Genomic DNA, 10,703 nt, shown 5'->3' on the forward strand with positions numbered 1-10,703 from the left:
TAGTGCCGAATAGCAAAATTCACTAGTTTTATATTTTGAAATCGGCAGCGATACTACACACACTCACGGAACACTTGTGCCGATATGCACTTACGCAAAATTTAGACGCTGCTACTTCAACAGCCCAGGCACGAATGAACGCGGACTCAACGACTATAGATGCCAGAGAGGTGCCGCATATTTTTCGTAGCGGAGGTGTACCTCGGAAAAGTGAAAGCGGAAAATGCCAGCAATTTGAATATTTTGCTAGTGTCGATTCACACCAGAGTACGTCGAGAGGGTTAAATATGAGGTGAAAATACGGGCCAAAACCTGATGGGTTGATTTGAAACTTCTTCCACCAGAAGGTCTTGATACCATCTGGTCCTGGAGCGGAATAGTTGTTCATACCTTTTAATACTTTTTTCACCTCCTTGGCAGTGATGGTTAGGCATTCTTCCTCAGGTGTAATGGGGGCATTACACAGCTCCTTAAAGCTATTTATGTTCTCTGAGTCTTCGTTTAGTCTATGTTGCACTTCGCACACTTCTCTTAAAAATACTTTGGCCTCCTCTGGTTTGAGCGGGTGGTAGACAGTAACTGGATGGTCTTGGAAGAGTGGAGATGGGTCAGAAAGAAACTGTTGGTTTTCTCTGACCCACCTCTCTCTCCGCTCTATACTTCTCTTAGTGTCAGATAGTATCCGTATTCTCTCGACAATATGCTTCCTGGTAGTTAGCAGCTTTGACTTGTTAAGTGTGTGATAACGGATCAGGAGTTCGCGCGCGAACTTTCGAACTTTGGCGGTAAAATTCCTGCAAGGTGTTATGTAGTAGCATTATACACGCAATAATTGCTAGTCCAGTGGTCGTATTCTTCGAGAAAATATTTAGGAAACTCGTCATACAATTCAGCCAGATCTTTAGGCTTGAGAGAAACTTAGGCGTTGATGTTTCTCCGGGTCATTAAGCATCGCTCTTCCTCTATCGGATGCCTGCCCGTGGTTGGTCTTAGTGTCGCCTCTCTTTCTCTGTTGCTGGCTTGTTCTGGCTGTGGTAGAGTAAGCGCTCCGCTTACATAGCCCCTTTGGTGGAGCAGTTCGGCATGGTTTCGCAGACGTTGATGTGAAAAATGCGATAGCTCTGGGTGTTTCTTGCACGATAGAGCATGCAGCAGTCGTGCCATCTTACTCCGTTCAGGGGCCACATTCGCATCGTAGCACTCTAGCAAGTCGAGATTTAGTCGCTCCGCCCACCTAAAGGTCCCGATATTGCGCTGGTTCATGGAATTGACTCTATTTTCATTGGCTCCCCCAGCTCTAGAGTGTTCGGCATTGTTGGTCGACCCATTGTTGGGAGCCCTGTGCGTTTTATCGCTTTGAACCGCACTTACTACGAGTTTGTTTCGTGTTGTCATTGTTGTTTCTACAAGAAGCTGGGGAAAGGGGTTCGTCCGTCCTTGTAGAGCCCCGCATGCAAGGGTAAGGCTGCGTACTCTGAAAGGTCGCCCGGTATCCCAGAGTTACCGTTCTACACAACTCACCCAGGTCTCAATCAGCTTTCGGCACGGATTTCACACTTACGCTTGGGGGTTAATTCCTTCGGGACTACCCCTGGAAAATTGTCCGCGTCTGCCTATTAATTTTTGTAACCATATTCAGAAGAAACCCTTAGTACAGTGTCTCTCTATCCGCCATCCGAGGACGCGTTCGGTGACTTTGTCATATGCCCTTCGATTCACGTTTAAAACCAGAAGGAATGAGCTGTCTCGCCAACGAAACCGACGAGAGAGGGCAGCAATAAAAACTAAATACACACACTTCCCACACACACTCCCACACTACTCTTTGCATACAGTGCTCACTGGCGGTTTAGATTCGTCGCGTGAAATTCTATTTTTTGCCAAGTCATCTCCACACATTTCCACCCCTCGTTGGAGTATTGCGGTTCCAATACTGAAAATTTAAGAAATTACCTTTAATATTTTGATTGCGAATCAACAGGTAATAGCGTTAATTTAGTTTTTGGGCGTACATAAGTATCTGATGCAATACTAGCGGTTACATCCCGTTCAAGATTATCTGAGATTCTTTTTATATGAATTTTTCTGCTGCCAAAATTGCCACCTTGACAAACGATTTTGTTTAAAATTTTGTAACGACAATTCAGGCACTGCAGTTAATTCTCCAACAATTAAGAAATATAAATTCGTTAATATTCGAATGTTTTGCGGATCATCTGCCAATGGACACAATAGTCGAGAGCGTAAGTAAGATTTAATTTGCGATAGCAATGTGGCAAGTTCCTCGAAAGTGGCGGTAGGTGCTCCGATGATTCGTTAAAATAAGGTTTGTGCTATGAATTGCACTCTTCCAAATCCCTCCAAAATGAGGCGCAGCTGTTGGAATAATATCCCATAGAATTTTATCGTTTATCAAATACGCTTCAACTTAAGGCATTGCATTACCTTTTGTAAAGTTTCCTCGAGTTCCACATTAGAACCCTGAAAATTCGTTTCACGAGAGCACGAAATGTCTCATAGTGGTGTAGTCACTTATCAGCTCGAGATTGATGGCTCTGACTTTAAAACAAACAAATACGGCAATGTATGCCCAATGCGATGTGTATCCTCCACCGCGATTTATAGTTGTTCTAACAGGACCCGCCTACTCAATGCCTACCTATTTGAAGGGTCGTGCGGGTTTTGTCATACGACTTTCAGGCATCGCGGCCGTCAACTGAGTAGATGCTTTAGCACATAATCGTACACTAGATATACAATTTTAAATCACTGATTGCACGGTTGGTCGGCCTCGAGGAATCCAGAATTTTCGTCTAATTAAACTTAGTGTTAATTAATTGCGTACTTCCATTTCAACATTTTTCAGGAACATGCAGAACACTATGTTACTACGATGTCACTACTGGATGTGTTTTAAATATGGTTGTCGATGAAAACAGCCGATCTGATCGCCATGTATATATCCTTTTTTACGAACTAAATAAATATTTATTATATATATATATATAGTGCGTTATTTAGTGGCCATTTTTGGAACTAATTAACTGACGCTAGCTGGTCGGTACGGTAAAAGCCTCTATTAAAGCTCACTTTTCTGGGGGCGTAATAGGCTCAGAACATAGCAGTTTCAGATAAAGTTGATTATTAACTTCATATTTCTGAATTAAAAGGAATATTAATGAGTTTCAGTACTGGAAAACTCGTAACGAAAAGACCTACTTCTCGATATCGTCGAATTTTACTGTGACATAGATCCCTTCAGACAGTGCCCAGAAGGGCGTGTTTTTAATACGAGTTTTCTAATATAGAAACTCATTGAAATCGCAATTGTTCAGACGCTTTTAATTAAGACGTTAATTATTTGTATTGACCGTTCAGAGCTCCAGAGCTAAGATAATTATTTTTTTTACAATTTTATCTTTTTCAAGTATAATGTTGAAGAATTTTTCTGCCTTTGACTCACAACTCTGTGATTTTTTCTCGCTGAGTAAAAAAAATATCAAATCCAGAAGGTCAGGACTTTTTATATCGACTTTAGTGTGCGATAAGAATGTACCCGCTCAGTGGTAACCACTAGAAATTATCAATTATACCCTTAGTATAATGGGTCAATAAAACAACCCCCAGAAGCAGTCAAAAGAAAACAGTAGCAAACTGCTAAATTTTGAATTAATTCGTTCTAAAAGAAGGCCTTCAATTTAAATTTGTTTTTAAGCTTTTAATAAAAAAAAATTATTCATTCTTACACCCCAACAGCATGCAATATTGCAAAATGTTGGTGGAATGTCGTATAAGAGCATTGGCAATATTACCTAACATCTATATTTCTCAGCAATAATGAAACATTTTTTTATGTGTGAACATCTAAGACTTCGCTGTGAAGCATTAAGCCTGAGGCAGAGAGTTAAATGCGCACGGGGACAAAAAATGAAACACATTGAGTATATTTAGTCTGTACAGCAGACTTTATGCGCAGGATTAAACTGCGTAAATGGAGATAATTTGTGTGATGAGAGACAGACCGGGCGCTTTTTTCTCTACTACCTCTTATTGCTTTAAAGTTACGCCAGAATGCAGTAGAAATATTGCTCAAGCTGACGCATAATTCTAAGTATAGACATACAGAATGGATATGAGGCATATAGCAGCAACATTGAACCTCCTTGTGAAATATTTTCACATTCAAAGTTTAAGAAATACAAATCAAATTAAAATCCGAATTAAAAATCCTATTTAACGTCCAATAATCAAATTGATGCAAACTCCTTTTAAAAAAACAACAATCCAACGAACTAATTTGGACCACAACGAGCAAACAAAAAAAGCTCCTATTGTAATCTGAAAAAAGAATAATAATTTTCAAAAATAAAAAAAAGGAAAGAAAAAGGAGAAGACAATCAACCACACCCCCTTCATCCTTTTTTTCTTTCTTTCGTCTTTTTGATTTTTATAACTATCAAATTACAATAAAATAATATTCAAAATAAAACTAAAAAATAAAATTGCATTATCTACGTTTCGGTACTCATACAGTACACTTATCAAGGCAAGAAAAAATTAATGCCCTATCGAAAAATCCGACGAAGGATACGACATCGGTAACGACGCCGAAAACTACGCAGGAAACGAGGTCAGAAACTTCACCGTAAACGAGGTTGGGAAAGACGCCGGAAACAAGATCGGAATTTGGGACCGGATACGACGTCGTTTCCGTCGTCGATTACGACTTCAGTTCCAAATGAATTTTACTTGGCTGGAGTAAGTGAAGCTCCCGTTTATTTTCAAAGAAATATTTATTTGAAGCAAATAAATATAAGCACTTTGATGGAAAATATTATATATTTTAGTGAAAGAAATTTCAATAGGAATACATAAGTTAAGATTTGAAAGAAAAAAATACTCGAATGAACAACTGGATACTTTCACCTCAACTTATAATTAAAAATGTTATTATTATACATTTAATTTATAAATAGTTCATTTAAACAAATCAGATAACTTAAAATCCTGATGAACCTGAAACAGAAAAATTAGATGAAAAATCCACCACCAGCAAAACTCGAACTCGTGTCCGTCGAGGGTGAAGTCCACAGCGATGACCACGACACTATCTTAACTATCTATATATCGCAAAGAAATATTTCATTAAATATTAATTATATAATAAAATTATTTGCTCACTGAAAAAAAGACATTTTGCAACAATTAAATGCATTTACTTAATTTCTATTTCTTTGCACCAATAAAATATTCTTCAACAGTAGTAATTTTTATTGAAAGCAGACACATATCTCTTATTCATCCAAAGAAATGAGTTCTTTGGCTATATTTTCTTGATTCAAGTAAATATTTCTAACATTTAAGAAAATGATTTCCTTTATTGAAAAGGTATAGATTCGTTGAAATCTGATTAGTCGTTCAAAGAAATATTTATTTGATTCAATGAATTCGATTCGTTGAATTTATTTGGACGCATTTGAATTAATCATTTTTCCATATTTGAAGGAGAGTCCACAGTAGGATTTGAGAAACCGACGAAGCATTGACTTGACATAGCAGTAGCTTGGACGTGATGCGCGCACATGTATTTTCAACTGTTTTTTTTTTACGATTTTACGATTCATGGAAATAAACAGTTGAAAATACATGCGCGCGCATCACGTCCAAGCTACTGCTATATCAAGTCTACGTCAAGTCGATGCTACGTCGGTTTCTCAAATCCTATTGTGGACTCTCCTTGAATGAAGTATTGAGGTTAATTTAAATCAAAGAAGTAATGATTTCATTCAAAATAATAATAATTAAATTGAAAATATATTTGTTTGTCACAAAGATTTCATTCATTTATACCATTGAAGCATTTATTTTAGTCAACAAGATATTGTGTTTAGATAAATATCTATATCTTTAGTTAAAAGAAATATGTTATTTGATTACTAGAATTAAATTCTTTATAATAAATAAACATTTATTCCAAGGGAGAAATTTTTTTTAAATCAAACATTTATGAAACTGGCATAATTTTTTTCAATTGAATATTTCTTTAGATTAAAGAAGTATGTTGTTAAATTTAATATCTATGTTTTTCATCTTAGGAAATATTTCTTTGACATTCATGGTGATGGTAAAATATGGTTTTCCGTTTTAAAATGTCCATGTTGTGATAGCGTCGTGGTCATCGCTGTGGACTTCACCCTTGAAGGACGCGAGTTCGATTCCTGCTGGAGGTGTATTTTTCATTTAATTTTTCTGTTTCAGGTTCATGAAGATTTTAAATAATCTGATTTGTTTAAATTAAATAAAAATAATAATAGCAATGTTCATTATATTTTTAACTGAAAGAATCCAGTTGAAAATCTAAGTAAATATTGTACTACATCCGATAATCTGTCGGGTATTTTTTTTGCTTCACATGATAACTTAATCCTATTGAAATTTCTTTGATTAAAATAAATAATTTTTCCCATCAAAGTGCTTATATTTATTAGCCTAAAATAAATATTTCTTTGAAAACAAACGGAAGTTTCACTTACTTCAGCCAAGTAAAATTCAGTTGGCACAATTAATCTTTTTTCAGTGTATCATAGTTATAAGTACATATTAAAAAAAATGTCAAACCGGAACCGAAATCGTAAACGACGCCGGAAACGGCGTCGTATCCGGCCCCAAATTCCGATCTTGTCATATTCTACGTCGGATTTTTCGATAGGGTAGGTAGAAATTGATAGCACCGAAAAAGAGGTGCTCTCTCTTTGATACCTGAGATTCGAATAAGGGTCAGTAGGCCAAGATGTTGTAAATACAATATAAAGATCAATCACAATTACATCAGAAATAGAGAAAGTAAAAGAACATACAAAATTCATCAAACAACACCGTTAAATATAATTAATTATATTAGCATAACTTTCGTTTAATTTATCCAAATCGGTTTTTAAATTAATAGATATTTTTTTTAATAAAAAGCATTTCCATGAATTCCTTCTTTCTCCCATTACTTTCACGATACAAAATTTTACATTATCCCAGTCGCACTCTTACAACAGCGTCCTAAACCAACCTCACTTTTGTGTTCCTCTATCCTAGTATTTAGAAATCTGCCAGTCTGTCCCAAGTAATTTATCTTACAGATCCTGCAAGTGTTCTTGTAAACAAAACCACCTTTTTCAAAATTATATAAAGGATCCTTGCACAGATTTATCACTGAATCTATTTTAAATTGTATAAGGAAAATTGTATGAATTAAATTTTTTTAACAAAAGTTCAATAGTTTTACAAATTTTATCAAAAAATGGAAGAACAAAAGTATTAGATGAACTATATTCCTTTAACTCTTTCTAATTATCTGCGGCCAAAATATTAGTCTGCTTTTTTTTTAATTGTTAAACTCTAATTGCAATATTGTTCTCAATTAACTTTGGTGGATAATGATTCAGAAAACGAACATTCCTAACAATATTTAAATTTCTTGTGTGAAATAAAAAATTGGACAAACCTAGAGCTGAAGCAACTAAGTTTTTGATTACTGCAATTTTGTTTTAAAGGATGAGCAGAAAAGAAATTTAAAATTCTACCTGAATATGTACTTTGTCTATACCAATTGGTAATAATATTACTATCCCAACTCTTAATTACTTCTATGTCCAAATAACTGATTCTATTATACTGTTCCATTTCATGAGTAAATCGAAGTTTTGGATGAAAACTGTTAAAAGTATCAATGACCATCTGCAACTTTGCTAGAGGAACGCATAATAAGGTATCGTCGACAAACCGAAAATAAGAAGGCAAAACAAAATCTAATTTCCTGAAAGCAAGATCCTCCGAATATTCCATAACTATTTCTGCTGAAATCGGAGAAATGACTGAACATATAGGACTACCAAACCTCTGTCTATAAAAAGATCCATTAAATTTAAAATGAGTTGAGTTCATAATAAAAACTATCCCTTCAGTAAAATCTCTTTGACATAATCGAGTACGAGTTTAACATTATCCCATCTATTTAAAATTGCCTGTTTAACTGATTCAACAGGTGTACTCGAAAATATTGCAATAACATCCGAAGAAATCATCGCATGGTCATCCAGAACCGTTTTTTGAATAATACTTTTTTGAAATTCCCAGATATTTTTTACATTATATTTAGAAGTTGTGATAGAGACTTTAAGAATCGAATTGAGTGGGGAGATATCGATTTCGAGGTACCGAGAGTAAGACTCTCTGATGATCGCTTATTTGATCGTCTTCCCTTGGTCATCACATTCGAATCTGCGCCATACTCTCCGTATATTGAGAGGATTGGAAATTTTGGGAATCAGCAAGCTATTTTATTCCGAGACACCATGATACATCACATCTTCTATTTCTGATGGACTGAATTTTGATTCTATAATCAAAATTCACCCAGCTACGGCGATTTTTATTATCCTTGCTGTCGCATCTACTGTTTAGAAAGATGATTTTAAAGCCATTTAAGCATCAAGCCAAATACTGACTTGGTCATTTTATGGCTCTCCATCACAAATCAACGGCAAAACGCTCGAAGCTGCGATAAGTACTTTTATTACCAATCTAGAATTTGATCAAAGTGAGTTCTGCTTGAATTTTAATGAATGTGCGAATTTTATCATTTTACTTTAAAGATTTGTCCTAAATTTTGTCAATATCGTATAACGTTTATTTTTATTGTATAATGTGCGTGTGTGTGTTTTGAAACCTATTTACGCAATTTATGTATGTATCTTTGTGTTCCTTTGATTTGAATATATTTATTTTTACAAAATCTAGAAAATCAGCTTTTAAGTTTAAATTATTGACAAAAATAAACGAATTGCTATACTTTGGGGCTCAACTGGCGGACACGAACCAATTGCCCATTTAAAAATAAATTGAATCATAATAATAACTTTTACTGATAAAGTTCAAGCGGTTTTAATGAGTCAAGTGTGATTTTGATTATATGACAGCTAGAAACCTTACGAAAACAAGGTCAAAGCCTGGCGCTTTGTTACCAGGTTTGGAAAGACTTTTACGTATTCGTGAGAGTGCTAATGATTATAATCGCGTGAAACAAAATTTGTGTAACAAAATATCGACTGAGAACGAAAATGATAGTGTTTTTGTCGCAATGAACGTAGCGCAGTTGCGTGCTGAAATAGATAGGTTGCGTGAATTAAATCATTTACAAAATGATCAATTGACCAATTTTCGAAGACAAAACCAAGAAAATGAACATAATCCAAGAAATGAGCCAAATCAGGGTAACAGTGACAATCGGTTAATCCAAACATTAGTAGATTGTCTTCTCGCGTTTAATATTGAGGCAAAGCCCTCAAAGTTCGAGAAATCACAAAACCCAAACCCATATTTAGAGAAACTTGAAAAATTTTACTCGTTAAAACAAATCCCTGATAATCTTCGAGTGAATGTTTTAGATGGCACATTTGAAGGTAGAGCAAAAGCATGGTTTTGATGCGAAACGAAATTCTTTTTATAGATTATGATGATTTCAAATCAAAATTTTTAGATGAATTTTATTCTATTCCCATAAGAGTTAGAATCAAGTCCCATTGGTTGGTTAAGGGTTTTGAGTCCAATAAGGACAATTTACAAACATATTTTTTGAAACAGATTAACGAGGCCTAATATTTTTGAACAAAAATGGAGACCTATGAAATATATTACACCTATGAATAATACCTATGAATTATATTACAAATATATTACAATATATTACGCTTTCCCAATTGGATTTTACCATTCACTTTAAAGTAGGGAGTCTAAAGAAACAAAATCAATCTAACACTGAAAATCAAAAGAGTGATGATTGTGGTCGTATGTCGAATGATGAATCCGAATTCCGTAAAAGTGCCTCTCAACCTGCATAAGTGTACCACGTCCACCTGTTTCAATGCAAATGAATCATACTGCATCCACGCAATTCACCGGTAAATTAAACTCGTATTAGGCGCGCTGTTTTCGATGGGAACTTCGCGCAGACACGATTATGATGATTTTGCAAAATTATCTGATGATCTGGAGGAATCATCTGATAATAAAACAAATGAGAAAAGTTCTCGAATTCCCTTATGCCCTCCTATAATTGTTTGCTTCTTTTTTGTCACGATGCTTGCATTGATTGACACAGATGGTCAGATGACTGCAATTTGCGAAAAATGTTATAATTATTTATTGCTTCATGGAAAATTAAATGAACTTCCCGTGTCCAATGTAATTCTGTTTACCGCGATCGGAAAGAAATCAACAACGATTAAAAAACAGATAACGTATGATCTTGAAATTGGTGGGCAAAAATATCCATCGTGTTTTCTCGTAGTTCCATGACTCTCTAATTCGGTTATTCTAGGAAACGATTGGTCCCTCGCAAATAAGGCAATTATTAACTATGATAGTAACTCATTCACAATCAAAGGAATTACCGTTCCTGAGACACTTACTGCGTTCGACGGGGTGTTCTCTGAGAGACTCGTAATTGCGAAACGTACTGATGACGCCATGTATATACAAACAATTGATTCTACTTCCAATTGCTACAATGACGAATTTTGTATTGATCTTCTGGGGGATAATCAACATCGGGTTATTATTATTATTATTATTATTACACCATTAAGCCATTTCCCTTTCGGGGTAGGCGTGACTCACTCGGCAGGGGAAAGGAGTAGTGTGTGGATGGGATA

General features: G+C 35.3%; 1 protein-coding gene across 2 annotated transcripts in view; it reads right to left on the minus strand.

The window, feature by feature from the left end:
* The window catches only part of LOC117171831, a 186,813-nt gene that overhangs the window by 37,109 nt on the left and 139,001 nt on the right, over nucleotides 1–10,703 (minus strand). The gene's annotated exons all lie outside the window — the stretch shown is intronic.

This window comes from Belonocnema kinseyi, chromosome 4, assembly GCF_010883055.1.
Source record: "Belonocnema kinseyi isolate 2016_QV_RU_SX_M_011 chromosome 4, B_treatae_v1, whole genome shotgun sequence".
Taxonomy (NCBI): Eukaryota; Metazoa; Arthropoda; class Insecta; order Hymenoptera; family Cynipidae; genus Belonocnema; species Belonocnema kinseyi.